General features: G+C 41.9%; 1 protein-coding gene across 7 annotated transcripts in view; it reads right to left on the reverse strand.

Moving 5' to 3' along the window:
* The window catches only part of Arhgap26 (Rho GTPase activating protein 26), a 411,097-nt gene that overhangs the window by 374,587 nt on the left and 19,466 nt on the right, over positions 1-17,044 (reverse strand). Inside the window, exon 1 of one of the 7 annotated variants that reach the window (XM_058584259.1) lies at positions 7,859-9,752. The exons of the other annotated variants lie outside the window; for them this stretch is intronic. The gene's annotated coding sequence lies outside the window, so the exon portion shown is untranslated. Of the gene's footprint in view, positions 1-7,858; positions 9,753-17,044 lie in introns of those variants that run through there. 7 annotated transcript variants of the gene reach the window in all.

The raw sequence follows: 17,044 nt of genomic DNA on the forward strand, positions 1-17,044 counted from the left end.
AGAACAGATGCTTTCAAGTCAGACTGACTTTATGTGCCACCAGGCCAAGCTTCAGGTTCCTCATGGAAAATGGGGATAATTTTAGGTTGCACTCACAGGACTGTATGGGATTACTGTGACATTGCTTGATGGAAAGCACCTACTATAGTGCTGATGCTAAGTCACAAAGGAAGCATTCTATAAATTACAGTAATTACTGACACATGCTGGTCCTACCTTTCTATAAAACTATATGAAATTCCTCAGTTATCAAGGACCAGGTCTTTTATTCTTTTGTATCTGTGAGTTCCCAAATCATATGTCTCCTGGCATGTGAACAGGGAAGTGTTCATTGCTGGACTCCTCCACAGGTAAAGCTTTTTACTGGCTACCAAAGCCTAGCAGTGCTTCCCTGGCTGCCACCAGAGTCCCCGCTTGTAGACCACACACTCCTCCAGGGTGTACTGCTGACAGTGCTATGGGAGGCTTCTTACAATCTATTCTCAACATCCTCCTCACCACAAGTTCAGCAATACCATGAAGTGAAAGGAAGTGCCATCAGCGAGATTTCCTTCTTGCTTATTTCTCAGCAAAAATGCTTGGCTGCTATGCAACCAGTGTTTGGAAGCTATTTGTGAAAGGCCAGACGTCTACTGGAAACAACAAAGGACAGGAGCCACTGGGCAGATGCAAATAAAAGTATATCTATTCCTTCCATCTGAAAAGACTGCAAACGGGAAAGAATGGGATTAAGTTATGGTTATCAGATCTCATACCAATAAAGACACCAAACAACCATCTAAATTAAAGGTAAACAACAAATGTTTTGGGACATAGTATACTAAAGAATATTCATTGTTTACCTGAAAGTTAAATTTAACCAGGTGTCCTTTGCTTTATGTGGCAACCCTAGATTTAATCTGCACCACAGATCACTATTTTATTTCCCCAACATAAGACAATACATTTGCATTTCCATTAATTATTCTTTTTTTTAGAGAGAATTTTTTTTAATACTTATTTTATTTTTAGTTTTCGGCAGATACAACATCTTTGTTTGTACGTGGTGCTGAGGATCGAACCCGGGCCGCATGCATGCCAGGTGAGCGTGCTACCGCTTGAGCCACATCCCCAGCCCCCTCCATTCATTATTCTTTAAGCATAAAAATATGTTGACCAATGAGAGATGGTTTCTAAATTTCATGGAAGTCTTCGTGAAGCTAGATTAAACAGTCTCCATCAGTCACTGTATCCTGAGGCTCATGTGGGGCCAGCACTGCACAAAAGCACTTTATACACAAAAGCAACTGGCTACATCCTCAAATTAGCCCTATGCATGGGCCTTTTATTCCTATTTGACAAGTGAGGAAACTGAGGCTTAGAGAGAGTGGACCTAAGGTCTTCCAATTCAAATTTAAAAATAAGGTCTAGAGGCCTCTCACCAGACTTCAGTCTACTGTCTATTCAATGTCCCTGACTTAATCCCAATGCCTTGGTATGTGCACCATATCTCAATAGAGTTGTTAAGATTTTTCTCTGCAATGCCTACTTCTCCATCAATAAAATGGAGAAACTTCAATCCACAAAACACTCCAGAGTCACTTCAGCTGATGATTATAATTACTTTCTCCCTTCCATTTCTGCCTGATTTTGTCAAACCCACATCTCATAGACCTTTCCACTAGAATTAAGGACAGGAAGAACAAAAGATCAAATTTTAAACAATTTAAATCTGCTGCCTAGGTACAGCCTTTTTAAAAGATGCCCAGAAAATAAGACTAGAATCAAAATGAAATCTGAAAAATGTCAACTTCAGCACATCTGTTCATAAGCCTTCATGGCCAATCGTTACAGGGCTGGGCTGCAATTGACAAAATTGTAGCCATTACTGTAAAAACAAAAATTCTCTGTATATTTGTTATAAACAAATAGCTCCTTCCAATACAGGTCATGCGAAACAGATTGTCTCCTCTCAACTTGCAGAGCCTTTGGAGTAGTCAGGGATTTAAAAGGCAATAGATCCTCTTTGATGCTCTTGTTGGTATAAGTTTTACTCTCTCTCCACGAGGTTACTAAATCTGACCCATATGCACTCCACTCTCATCAAATGGGGGGAGGGGGGAGGGGAGGGGTATTGCATATACGGATCCATAAACCAATGACTGGCACCGGAGATAAGCATGAATGCCTGGATTTAAATTCATGCTTTGAATACACAGTGTTTCCCTAAGGGGAGTGGGCTTCTCTAGCCACCAGAGCTCAGAACCAAGGATTTTCATCCTTATGTTCTGCAGGGAAAACAGCTGTAAAGCAACATTCTTCAAACACAAGAGTGGCCAAAGGCAGGGGAATTCTTCCTGTTTGCCTTTGGAAGACAATCCATCTCCTTGGTAACATTTCTAAAAAAAGAAACACACATATACACACACACAAGTGCACTCACACACAAGTACACACACACACACACACACACACACACACTTCTACTAAATCTTATACCTCAGCAGGCAACCTAGAAAATATGCCTGTGATTCAGGCAAAGACCCACTCCTTGTTCTCGTTCGATGCTTTGGAGGTTTTTGTTTTGTTTTTACCCCCCCCCCTCACAAAAAAGGAGCATATAGTATCTCTCCAGAGGATCTCATGACTTTCCTCAACTAAAAAATAAAGATGGGCCAGGTACAGCCCTCACCTGTAATCCAGAGGCTACGGAGGCTGAGGCAGGAGGATCACAAGCAACTTAGCAAGACCCTGTCTAAAAGTAAAACTAAAAGGTTGGATGAGAGAGGAAGGGAGAAAGGGGCTAGCTCAGAGGTACAGTGCTCCTGGATTTAATTCCTAGTACTGTAAAAAAAAAAGAGAGGGGGCTGGAGAGAGAGACAGACAGACAGATAGATGGTGGCAATAGTGATAGTATCACTCTCTTAGAAGGTTGTTTTGAGGACTGAATGAGAACGCCTGTGGGATTTACAGAAGGTCTGGCACACGGGGTGTCAGCAACAGCTATTAACTATGACTACAACTCTTATTATTCCCCAGTGCACAGTTGTCAACTTGGAGATGACAGAAGGTAGAATTGGATGATGTATAAACCAAAATGTGAAAGGCTCCGACAGAAATTCCACAGCTCAAACCCAAAGAAAGGAATCAAAGCTAAGCCCAGGACAATAAATAAATAAATAAATGTATAGAAAAGCAAAAAGCAATCGGCCCAGTGCACCAATTGACTAAACCACACATCCACCATCAGGCAATTAAAGATGCCTCAAGAACAGGAAATGGCACCTGCATTGGGCTGATGTCTGATTATACAAACACACAGACACACAGACCCACAGACACACACACACTGCTGTCCAGAGGCCTCTGTGACTCCATGTTCCTCGTCAGGAAAGAGCAAGAGCCATACGATGTGGAGGTATGGATACTTTCTTAGACTGAAACAAGAAATGAAGCTGGCAACATTTCCATCTCTATGCCACGGCCCCCGCTTTCCTCCCACCCTGATGCTCAGACCTTCCAGCTTGCAGACAGATGCGCACAGCTAGAGAGTTCAAGTCACACATGGGCACATGAGAACATGCTGCCAGGTTCACAGGAAGTCGCAGAGTGTTAGGAGATTACTGAACTGACCCCACAAGCAGGTCTATTAACAAAGCACAAATAATGGAATTAGACAAGAAAAAGAACTTGGCCTTCTTTCTGATGATAGTTTAATGTAATGGAAGCAAAAAGAGAGAGAGGGAGGGAGAGAGGGGACCTCTGATTCCAATGAGTCACTAAAGAAGGGAAGGGTAATAAGCTGCACGTCTCTATAGTCCTTCCCAGCTCCACACCCCAACCTTTATGCTAAGACAAATGTGTTCATCATTCAGTCACTTAGTCTGGATAGTTTATAGTTACTTATTTTGCAATCAGTGCTTTCTGGATCATCATGCCAAACAATGGAAAGATAAGTAAGGCCTCTCAGAGCCTGCATTCAAGAATAACAGGATAAAAGGTATCACCTTTAGATTCGCCCCAACAGATCAAGTCTTCTCAATAACATTGTGCATTCCACTGATCAAGCCTGTGAATCAAGCAAATGAATATGTAGCTGTGAAGCTAATTACATGTCATTCCCTGTGGCCTGAAGAATAAATCCTGCTAAGGAATTCTTTATGGGTTCAAACCCCCTTGGCTTCAAAGCATCCACCAGCATCTACTATATTACAAATTAAGACATTTCTCCTGACAAGCAATTGTGGAGTGGCTAGTATGTGCTAGTCACCATGCAGACCTCTGAGGATTGATACACCCATGAATCCTGCTCTCATGGACCTTAGCATTAGCACTTAAGGAGATTTTATCATTAAAGCTGTACTAAGTTATAAGGACCAAAGTGCAAAGAACAAGTCTCTCTAGAAAAAAAGTAAAGACATTAAGATACACAGACACCCATAGTTGTTCTAACAGTATTCACTGCTGTAAATGCAAATATGGCACTGCTTCACTCTTACAGTAGAAAAGAAGAACAGGAAAGGTGACCAAGTTCATGGAGTTTGTGAGGTTTGATGCAGGATGTAGTCAAGGTATCCCTTCCAGGCTGGAAAGGAACAGTGTTACCTAACAGGACTGTCCACATGCCCAGGAAACTGACACACAGCTGGCAGGCCTTAAGGATACCACTCAAATGCCAGACTAGCAAAACCTGGTGTGGGAAGAGGCTCCAGGTTATAATCAGATCTGGCTTCTTTTTGGCTCAGCCATATATCCTATAGCCCCAAAACAAAGCAATAAGAATTGCCTTTGGGGCATAGTTTTAACATTTATAAAATTACAACAACAGAAAAAGGAGAAGCATGCAGGTTACAGGAAGGACAAATAGACTGTTCACCAAGTCCAAACAGCAGCTTCATAACCCCATTTATATGATATAATATGGTCCCTGGTGGAAACTATGCTCTTCCTCTTACATACTTTCACCATCACCACTCTTCCAGGCAGAGTGGCTTGTGAAAGGCAACCAACAACTTGGGCAATCTACAACTTCCTAAAATTCTGCATCATGTACGCTGGAGAGCAGAGTCAAAGCAACAGCCACCAATGCCCCACCAAGGCCATTTCTCTGCTGCTGAGTCCAGATACACACCTGAGAGGCCTAGCCTACACAGAAGGCACCAGACTGGGAAGCCAAGTGGCCTCCGGAGGCAGTGGCACTTAAGCTGAGATTGAAAGGAGTTAGGTGAAGAGAGGTGGAAGGATCTGTTTCTGAGGGAACTGCAGGTGCCAGGGCCCTGTAATGGAGATGCATGGGCATCAAAGGGAGCAGAAAATGGTCCAGGTGGTTGGAAAATGCAGAGATGATGCAAGATAAAACTGGAGAAGCAAAGGGACCCAGACCATGACTGAGGTTAGTTCTAAGAGCAATGTAGGGGAGGAGGCACCAAAGAATTTCAAGTAATAAGGTGACGTGATCAAACTTTCAAAAATCCATTCTGGCTATAATGGTAGCCACATGCTAATCAATGAGTTCTAGCACTGAATACCAGCAGCCATAAGTAGGGACAACTGTCTGAGACATCAAGAACAAGAAAGGCTGGGACACAGAGAAAAGGAAGAAAGATCAGAAAGGAAAGGAAGGAAACCCCTGTCTAGCACAAGCAACTCAACAGCCTCTGCATGACCCAGGACTTGGAGGAAATGCAGAGTCTCAAGCCCACCTCAGAATATACATGTTGTTTTCAGTTCTGGTTCTGAGAATGGAACCCAGGGCCTTGCTCATGCTAGGCTAGCACTCTACCACTAGCACTCCAAACCCCAGAGCCTGCATTGTAACAAGGGCCTCCAGGTTATTTAGAAGCACACTCACATTTGGGAAGTGCTGCTCCTCCAATGGAGAGGGAATAACTCTTGGGAGATCATCAATCACACCCTAAGTTTTTCATTTTCAAATCCAGTTTTTAAAAATGGAGTCTATAATACAGCTAAAAAACCAAAGCCCCTTCTTTAAAGTTTAAGTACACTGGAGTCACAGATGGGGCTTGCTACCACCCTCTTCTTACACCAGCCAGGAAGGGAAATCGCATTGACCTGCTCCTTGATCCTGGATGTTAAACCTCATGATATAAGCAATCACAGAGAGTGAGCAGAGACAGACACGATACAAAAAAAGCATCCTTTATCCATCCCCCAGAGCATCCTCTTGTCTCCTCAGCAGAATCCAAGTACGCTAAATCTTCCAGAAGCATCCATGAGTCAGTCAACTTTAAAGGGCAGCCTGTCAACACGATTATTCACCTTGCTACCCACTTGAGAAGTGAACGAAGACATTTGCAACATTCATCAATCTTACAGATCACAATTCTATCTAATTATAAAAAGTGTTGACTCAAAGCACTGCTTCTCTGTGACGCCTAAAATAAGTCCTTTAATCATTAGGTGTCCCAGCTTTTCTCCATTTACAAACAGGAACGCTAGCATTTATTCCCCCCAAGGATATTTTAGGGATTAGGGAAATGATGCTTTCAATGCTGAGGTAGCTGGGCTCTCTAGTTCATAAAGCTTTGATTATGTCACTATACTACTCAGAAAACTACCACTGGCTTCCCAGTATCCTCTGAATGAAGACAGCTTCTTCACTGTGGTCTCCAAACCTTTCACAAACTAATCCCAACAACTTTTCACTCTTACTGCATAGATGCTCCAGCCAACCCAAAATAGTCACTTTAGCTAGTGAGCTTCCTGGTGAAGTGGAACCTACTGCCAATCCCTCCCCAACTTACTGTGTCAGTAGGCACTAGTCAAACAAAGGAGGGTAGAGAAGGTACCAGGTTCTCCTGGGAGAAGGAACAGAAATACCTGGGGAGTGAGGGGTGGGGAGAATGGGAGAGTTGCTCAATGGAAACACTTGTCCAGCATGTACAAGGCCCTAGGTTCAGTCAGCACTGAAATAAGAAAAGGAAAGGACAGAAATGTTCAGTAGACTAAAGCTGGGAAATCCATCATCCATTGAAGAAAATAAAACAGATTCCAAAGGACTGGAACACACAGTGTGTCTACATAGGCAAAGAGAGGCTGCAGGAGCCTGCTGGGTCCAATGTCCACAGGGCTCAGGAAGCCTGATCAAGACGTCTGGACTTCATCCTAAAAGGGCTAATGGAAATGTTCTTGAAAACAACCATACTAAGAACTGTTTTAGTAAATGCATAAGATGCCTCCAAAGACTTTTTCAATTCACTTTGCCCACCAATTAAATTCAAACTGTTTTTAGGAAATATCTGTGGGAATTGTAATAGCAGTACATCGTCTCTTTTAACCAGAGATTATAATCACAGAACTACAGACCTAGTAGAAACTTCAGCAATCATGTACTCTAACCCTTTATTTTATAGATAAGAGAGCTACGGTCCTGAGAGATTAAATGATTTGCTCACAGACAGAGGCAATTTGTGGCAGAGTCCATATTCAAACCCAAGTCTTAGGGACTCCTAGGCCAGAGAGAATAGGATGTAGTAAGCACTCTGATATAAGAATTAAAGCATTCATTCATTCATTCAACAAATATTTATCTGTGTTCCAGATGCCATTCTAAGTACTAGTGATACAGAAATGAACAACAATGATAAATACCTTTGCCCTTCTGTTTTCATTCTAATAGGGAGAGACAGACCAAAAAAAAAAAAAAAACCATAATAAATTATACAGTATGTTAGAACAAGGTAAGCACCACAGCAAAGAGTAAAGCAGAGAAGTGGGCCAGGAAAGGCTGGTAGGGTAGACCTTATTGAGAAAGATCTTACTGGGAAAGCGAATGAGAAAAGCTTAAAGAAGGCAAGTTTGTATAGGCTCCTGACCATTGGAGGGACACACAAGGTCTATCCACTCCATGATAATTTACCTGTACAAAGTGGTGATGACAGGGCTGAGATTCAGGGGAGAAATTTAGTCCTTTTCAAAACCTACTTATATCCATCCACCAAGTTCAACAAGCGACGTTGTCTCTGCTAAAAGAGGAAAAAAATAATTCTGGTTTCTATAAGAGTCCTGATAGGCTGATAAATTGGAATGCAATTAGATAAAAGGGGATAAGGAGGGAATTTCAGGCTTGAAGCAAAACAAGTACATATTCTGCATTTTTATAATGAATCTAGCCAATTTATTTCAGTTACTGCCAAATATGGATTAAAATGTGGGTCACTTCCTGAACACACCAGAAATGAAACTGAGATTAGCACCAAGTTCCCAAAACCTGGTGAAGTGCTGTCCAGAAGAGAGAAAAAGAGGGCACCAAAAGAGGAACAATGATAAAAATTACAAAGGCCATTAGAGCTTGGCTCATCTTCCCCTCCAGAGCATGCTGCACAGGCGTAAAGGGTCACGCCAAAAGGATCCAAGTAAAGGCGTAAAGGGTAACTAACTCCAAAGAGCTGATACTTTCTAAGCCATTCTCACAATCACCTTCTGAGATGGGTACTCTCATCAGACTCAGTTTACAAATGAGAAAACTAAAGGAGCTGAGTCTTTGAAAGGTTAAAATGCCCAGGCATTACCACACCACACAGATAGGACTGGAACCTGGGCCTACTTGACTCCAAAACCCATGCTAAGGCTCAGCAAACTTCAGCTCTACTCCAGCTTTTGAATGAGCTGCGAGTTAAATATGGTTTTTACATTATTAAAGGACTGTGAATACAAACAAGAAGAGAAATATCTAGAGCATGTGATTACAGTGTAGAAGGCCCTGGTGCAATCCCCCACACCAAAAAAAGATTGAAAATACAGAGATACAACAGAGACCCTCTGTGGCCCACAAAGCCTAAAATACTTATTATCTGATCCTTTACAGGAAAATTTTGCTGACTCTTCTAGTCTAATCTACACTAGCCATCAGCAAATCCAAAACAAGTTCTCATGCGGGGCAGGGATGTAGTTGGATGTAGTTGCCTAGCATGTGCTAGGCCCTGGGTTCAACTCCCAGTTTCACAAAAAAAGAGAAAGTATAACAAAACAAGTTTTCCTGAGTGCATTCTGTTTCCCAAACTCTAAACTGATAAAGAACCAACTCTCATTCTGTCCAGGTCATAAGAAATCACTGAGGGTCATGAAACTCTGCTGCATTACTGAATAGTTCCCCTATGGCATTTTGCTTTCACTTTTTCTAATTTGTCCCAGCAGGGGTAGTCCCCTTTCTCCTTCTTATCGGCTTGACAGTCCTATCCTTGATTCTCTAGGCATTTACAGTTCCTTGGCTGCTCACAGTCTGCCCAGACCTGATAGTAAGTACCCAATACTTCAAAACTATCTCTTATTTCTCTCTCTCTCTCTCCAAATATGAATTATCAGGATTACTTTAGTAAACTAACAGGTGATAGCCCAAATTGATTTATCCAAATGCAAAAGAGAACCAAGATCTATCTGGGAGGCAGAACCCTTTCTCTTCCCTAGATTATCCTGCTCAATTTCCTTAGGCCAGTATGAGAGGAATGTGGGTGCCTAGGCTGCTAACCCCCTTCACCTGTATTGACAGAACCCTAATATTCCTCCAGAAAACATCCCTCCCCAACTTTCAGAATGTATTTCATTTAATGTTAACGCCACTCTGGCCTCAGGCCAGGCCAGCTTCAGGGATTATCTCAAGGACAAGTCACAATTCAAAAAAGAGCCAATGAGATCCAAGCTCAGGGCTTTGGGTTTGGACTCTTGGTCACAAGTCATCTTGCCAATGTGAGGGAAGAAGCTGCCTGTGAATGGCACCATCCTAGAAGACAGCAGAGGGGAGTAATGCAGACACTGGAGCTGCAAACATCCTTTGGAGATGGGACCCAGGTAAGTCCAAAATCAGAACAACCCTGGGCTTTGCAGCTGTACACCATAGCAAATTCTCTTCTTGCTTAAGCTGCTTGGCTTGGTTCCTCTCTCTCTCACAATAGAAAGTACCCTGGCTGACATAGCCCAAATGGAAGCACCTCATCTACAAGTGTGCCTTATTAAAACTGACTGACAGTGGAGAATACGAAGGGAAATGAAGCAAAGGGAGGAGGAACAGGATAAGGAAATGCAGTGGAATGAATCTGACCTAACTTTCCTATGTACATATATGAACATATCACAGTAAATCTCACCATTACGTACCTCCACAATATACTAATTTAAAAAAACTATAATAGCAGAAAGATCAGTAGAGGGAAGGGAACAAGGGGAGAGAGGGTAGGGAAAAGAGAAGTACTGAGGACTGAATTAGAACAAATTATATTCTATGCTTTTATACTGATGTCAAAATGAATCCTAATGCTATGTATAACTAAAAAGAACCAATAAAAGAATTTTTTTAAAAAGAATGTATAGTCAAAAATTTCAAACAACTTTTCTGGCATCAACCAAGATGGGGTTTTTGTTTTGTTTTGTTTGGTACCAGTGATTAAACCCAGGGGTGCTTTACCACTGAGCCACAGCTCTAGCCCTTTTTATTTTTTTATTTTTGAGATAGGGTCTTGCTAAGTTGCTAAGGCTGATTTTGAACCTGCAATCCTCCTGCTTCAACCATCTAAGTCACTGAGATTACAGATGTGCACCAACACACCCAGCCAACCAAGCTGTTTTTATTCTCTGATTTGCTGAAAGTAAATATGGGGGGAGGGGTTGATAAAAATCCCAAAAAAAAGATTAATGGAGAATGATACTGATCAAATTATACTGTTATATTGTATGCATGTATGACTATGTAACAACAAATCCCATCATTGTGTAGAACTATAATACACCAATAAAAAATGTGGAAAGAGGGAAAAAAACTCATCAAGAAGCTGCCTTCACTGTTCCCAATACTCCGCATCCTACTGAAGCCCAAAAGAATTCACCTCTCTTCTCCCCATCTATTCCAGGAACTCAGGATCTCAGAAAGGTGTCAGGGCCTTCTGATTTAATACCAGTTACTGATTAGAGCTGGAACCAGCAAAACAATCAATATTTCAAATCAGTGTACTTTATGTCCTCCTATCCCAAACTGTTACCCCTCAAGCCTCTGAGGGAAGGGAAAACAAAGACAAAAGGCAAAGGGGTCAGAGCACTCAGTGGGGAGTTCTCCTGCTTCTCTTATGTCCAGAGTTGCATGGCAACCAGCCTTGGCCTGGTCAACCCAGTGAACAAGCAGAGGGACAAATCTCAGACCTTCAGGTCATGCAGTATGTCCTGTTTGTGCCTTATTCAAGTGCAGGGGTGGGTCCATACTGTTCCACAAAGCTGGCAGAATGCAGCAGAAACAGCGCCTGATGTCTCGAGAGCTCTCCCACAGATTTGGCTCTCCTACACTGGCCAGAGTTCCTCTGCCCTTTATGCCTCCCATGAGCATCAGCTATGGATATTCCCCAAAAGAGATGATAAAGATTTTCAAAGGGAGCTCAAGGGCTGGGGATATGGCTCAGTAGTCGAGCACCTGCCTAACCTGAACAAGGTCCTGCTGGCTTCCATCCCCAGTACGAGTAAAACAAAACCAACTTGATAGGAAAACAGGGGAAAGGAGCTCAACTTTGTTATTTACCAAGATACCAGAAATCAGCAGAGGAAAAGATATAATGCATGTCCGAAAAACAGGCCAGCTTGTGTTTCAGGCCCAGGATTTTCTCACATCCTCCAACACTGTCCATTCCTTGGCTACCTCCATGGATTCTGGCTCTAGAAGTACAGACACAGTGCTCTCTGTAGGTCATGAGCTAATTTCTAACAACTGAAAAGTCAGTGGGGACAGACATGAGTGGCAACACATTTTAACTGAGGTACTAGATCCCTGCACGGTCAATCCCGGAGGAGGAGGAGAAAAAGAATGTGGGTCAGTAAGTCTCCAGTGCTTAGATGTCACAAAATAGGCACCTTGTGTGTAAAGACGGAGGTGATGCTGTCGCTTCTTCATCCCCACCCACCCTAGATTAAATGTCTAAGAATAGTGGTGTTCCACAAAGAGAGAGAGAGAGAGAGAGAGAGAGAGAGAGAGAGAGAGACTAACTCTTAGCTCTCTTAGCTTACATTCTACTTAGCAAGGCTGGAGTCCTAAAACTTAAAGAGGCAGTTGTGAAACACTGTCTTCTGTTAGCTAAGTTCCTGTTAAGACCCTTTCAGGCACAGGAAACTCTCTGAATGAACTGTTATAAAATCTTATAAAAAGTCTCCAGAGGGTTTCAAAACATTTTGTGCAGAAATTATGCCTTGGGGGTATCCATTGGAAGAACAAGAGATGTGGCTCCAGCTCGGACACAGTGTCAGCAAAAGACATGTGGGGACCTGAAATATAACCAAAGTGGAAGAAATATTTATTTTAGTCTTTTTAATAGACAATAAAAATGCATCCATCTTACACAAATGATTATGAGGCTTATAAAGCACAAATTCCCATTTGTGCTATTACAGATAATATGATTTGTTAAAACACAGCACCTTTAAATGGGAGTGGGAAGGAGAATATATACCCTAACATTCAAAATCTCTCTTTTTAAAGCAGCTTCATACACATGAGTGAACATATACATGACCTCATCAATTTAAAAGTCAGCTGTGAGTATATTTCTTCTAGGTGTGATTTTTACAAAAGGAATTTATTCACAGAAAGTTAACTGGCTCAGCTCAACAGAACTGGGCCTCCTACATGGTGCTACTTATGACACAGATTCGAAAATATGAGATTTCCCTTTCCTATCCCCTGCATATAAAAGTAAAGAAATAGAGAAAGAGACTTAAAAGGAAAAAAGGAGTGAGTACCTCATCATTTTTGGGTTACCTCAAAAATAGAATGCATTACCATTACCACCCAAACAGACCAGTCACACCTGATCTACCCAAGGTAGAATCTTTAATGCAAAATTAGATATAAAGAGAATCAAGGAATGTTTTGAGGGATGCTTCTAGAACACAGGCAAGTGAAGTGTTTGAGAAAAGCTCTCTGAAGGCACACCTGATGTTCATTCAACCTGCACTCAGAAGGACCACAAAGACTATAAGTCAGGGCATGGGAAAGTGGAAGGAAGAGATGGCAGTAAGACTTAGGTCAAGCAGTCTGGAGAAGCAGCTTCAAAAGGATCTCTGGCCTGGACCTGAAGGATGAGAGCATGCCCACAGGAGATATTCAGCAAAGGTATCCAAAACAGCAACAGAAAGGCCCTATGGCTGGGAAGTTCTCAGTACGTTAGAGGAATCTGATACCAGCAAAACTCAAGCTGAGGGAGGACACTCAGAGAGGCGATCAGCAAGGTAGGCAGCAGCCTGATCATATGAGGCACATAAGCCATAGGAAGGGCTGGAGTTGTAGCTCAGTGGCAGAGCGCTCGCCTAGCACATGCAAGGTACTGGGTTCGATCTTCAGCATCACATAAAAATAAATAAATAAAATAAAGATATTGTGTCCATCTACAACTAAAAAAAATGCTTTTAAAAATAAGCCATAGTAAGAAGTTAAAACTACATTGTGAATGACACAGAAAGTCACTGAGAAATTCTGGATAAGAAAGACTTGATAGGGTTTACGTTTTTTAAAATGATCATTCTGCCTGCCATGTGGGAAATAGATTCCAATTTACCAAGATCACTAAGGTTCTAGGTGGTCAAGATTCCAAGAGTAAGAATGGCCCTGCCCATGAAAACAGAAGGAAAAATGACATTGGGAAAAAATATGATCAACCAGAGCCCTTCCTTCAGGTGACAGCTCACAGTAACTGTGGTGACCCAGAGCAGATTCAGAATATAATAAGGTCACAGGTCTTCACAGAAGTGTTCTCCGACTACATAATCTAACGTGGCCTCCCCACTCTACTACTCATCACCCTCCATCTGATTTTATTTCCGGCACAGTACTTCGCACTATCTGAAAGTATCCTGTTTATTTGTTTACTGCCTTAATTTGTCTGCCCACCAAAACATAAGCTCCACTAGGATGGACTTGCTCTTGTTCAGAGCTTTCCTCCCAAAATCTACAACAACGCCTAGTACATAGCTGGAATCCAATAAATATCTGTTAACTGGGTTCATGAAGATACCATCTTCACTTTTACTAAAAGCAAAGTAATCTATCAGTCCCAATTGTGGATTCCTTTCTAAGACAAATAGCTTCTCATAGGAGGTATTCAAACTAAAATGACCTCAGAACTTCAACAGAGGGGGAGAAAGGAGTTCCGCGCCCTGGATCCCATAACAACCCAGATGGGTATGTATCAGAGAGCATGTGCTTCTGTAATCCTCAGAATTGCTCAAGTGTGCAAGTTTGCTGAGAGGCAGGAATGAGTATGGGGGTGGGGGTTAAAAACCACGAGAGGTAGGAATGGGGATCATTCATAACCAGAGAACTGGGACCACTGTGCTCCACTAACCCCAATCATCACATGAAAGACAACTTTGCACGAAGCACCACAATAGATACCCATGCTGACCTCAAGGAGGAAGGCCTAGCTGGGGCCAGGTGCCTACTCTAGAAGCCACATCTGAGCTGTAAGACAGGGAGGGGTAGGACAGGAAGGCACTCATGTGACATGCAGATTTTGTAACAATTTTTGAGAAGTCAGCATTCCAGACCATCTTAAAGAGATGACACAATCTTGTGACAGGACATGTTTAAAACCAATAGATATGCATTAAGTTCAATATGATATTGACCAAAGTACAAGATCCAATCCAATTCCTAATAAAAGCACTCATCACCAACAATGAGGCCAGAGCCTTGGATGTAGAGACAGCATAAAGACAACACATAATGTCTATCTTATTATCCTCTTATCAAAGGTGAAAGTAATCAGTCATCACAGTAGCAACAGCTTCTGTGATCTTGTGCCTGGTGGTCTGTGCACACCCTTAACCCATAAGCACTATTGCCTCCACTATATAAGGAAGAAATAGAAGATTTTAAGAGGCTGGGTAACTCTGATTAAGAGCAAACAGGCTGTCATCAGACCACAGCTCTAATCCTGCCCCCAACACCTTTTAGTGTAATATTTCCTGAATCTCCCTCTGCTTCAGTCTTCTAATCTCTTAACTAGGGGGGTTAGGCACAACTCCAGAGATGGTTGTGAAGGTTCAGTGAAAAAAAGTTGGGGCTGGGGGTGTGGCTCAGTGGTAGAGCGCTTGCCTAGCACACATAAAACCCCTGCATTTGATTCTCAGCACCACACAAAAAAGAAAGTTTGTAAAACACTTAACAAGCATCTGTTCAAATGGTGGATAGCCCAATACTATCCTGCTATCGTTATTAAGTTTCAATAAACTTTCAATAAACTTAACAGCACACTTCCAACATGTGGGACTCTTCACTATGCACTCTGCAATTGTATCTTTCTTCTCTGTCCCCAAACTTCTGTTCAGTCAATAGCAAAAAGAAAAAAAAAAGGGGGGGGGACACAGGAAGAGGGGAGCTGACAGATGAGAGCTGGATCTTAAAAATATAAAAAGAAACTTAAGAGTAGGGAATTAATCTTAAAGAAATATAATAGCAAGTTTTTAAGGACATACAGATTGGTTAATAATCATGAAAAAGAGAGAGATGCCCTAACTGCCCCCAAATAGATCATTAGTTCAAAAGTTTTGACATAGCATACCTGGAATATTACATCGCCACTGAAAACCATCTGAGAGAGCAGTTAATGACATGGGAAGATGATCAGGAGCTATTAAGTAGAAAAGGTTATAAAACCAAAATGACCATCTGTAATCAGTCCTATTGGCGTAACTGGCATTTTCTCTTTTATTCATCTGTAATTTCTAAATTTTCTCTAATGAACATGTATTACCTGTATAATCAGAAAGAAATGCAAGTTTTTGAATTGTTTGGTTGTTTGTGTTTTGTTTTTTTTTAATGACTAACCTATATGAAGAGAAAGACAGGGCAACATGTGCCCATGAGGAAGGCAGAAGGGGTAGCCTGCTATTTTGGTGTTGATGGTTATCTGAACTGTGGGGTCACAGCTAAAGGGAAAGAGCTGTAATCAACAGATCTTACCCAGGATTCACATGCACATGTCCAAAGTGTATTATTGCTCCTGGAGATTCCAGGTGGAATGCCTGCAAAGACTCAGACCTCACACCCAGTTTCCTGACCTATTCCAAATAGGTCTCTAGGTCCCTAGGTGGGATTATAAATACATAATTTTATCTGGACCTGTTCAACTAACCCAAATAACATGCTCTCATTCCATGTCCCCAAATTTTCTTCTTGAAATATAAATCATTAACCTACTTTTATTAAAGATGATTTTAATAGCACTGCCCAAGCCCAATGATTAAAAAAAGGAAACTTGAAGTTTATATCAGGTCCCATTAGAGAAGCAAAAATAAGCACCTAAACACTTCCATCAGCACTGCTAGCCAGGGAGCTCTATGTTCTGTACCCGCCCTGGGCTGAGCAGGTCCTTTCACCTCTGGAATATAACACAGGAACTCCAACAGGAAAGGGGCCCTAGGCAGTGTTGTTTACCATGACATGAATGACCACTTGCTGCCCAGACTTCTTGGTTCTACAGTCCTGGCAGTGAATTCAGGAATCCTTCAAGCTGAAACTATATTACTCCCAAGAAATCTGGTTCAGGTCATTCCCGTTGACAAAAAACTTTGTTTTCCTCATAATCAAGATATCAGGGGATCCGCCCTTTGGCAAGACAAGCAGGGGGGAGGAAGGGCAGTCAGTGAAAGAATGAGGGGTGGAGGAGAAAATAAAAGAAGGCAGAGAAGCAAATTGGGGAAAGAGCAAATATATAGATGGTAGTGAACCTTTGGACTGGAATTTCCTAGAACTGTTAAAAATCCTTGGAGGAATAGGGCCTTCATATAAATACCTTAGACAGCCTCCAAGCCATTGCCATCTCAGCACATAAGAAATCTACTTCTTTATCAGCAGTTTCTAAAATGGTTAAAGCTGAAACCCTCCAAATGCAACTATTCAAAAATCAGAATATTTCCAGCAATTTTTTCCTCTGTAAAGACAAAAGTTCCTCTGGCTGGGGGTGTAGCTCATTTGCTTAGCATTCATGAGGCCTCGGGTTCAATTCCCAGCACCACACACACACACACACAAATGTTCCTCTCTTGTTCAAAACAATGCATCTACCTATTGAGTCTT

The sequence above is a fragment of the Marmota monax genome, unplaced genomic scaffold (assembly GCF_021218885.2).
Source record: "Marmota monax isolate L192 unplaced genomic scaffold, Marmota_monax_Labrador192_F-V1.1 WCK01_AAM20220418_F8-fsc00006, whole genome shotgun sequence".
Taxonomy (NCBI): Eukaryota; Metazoa; Chordata; class Mammalia; order Rodentia; family Sciuridae; genus Marmota; species Marmota monax.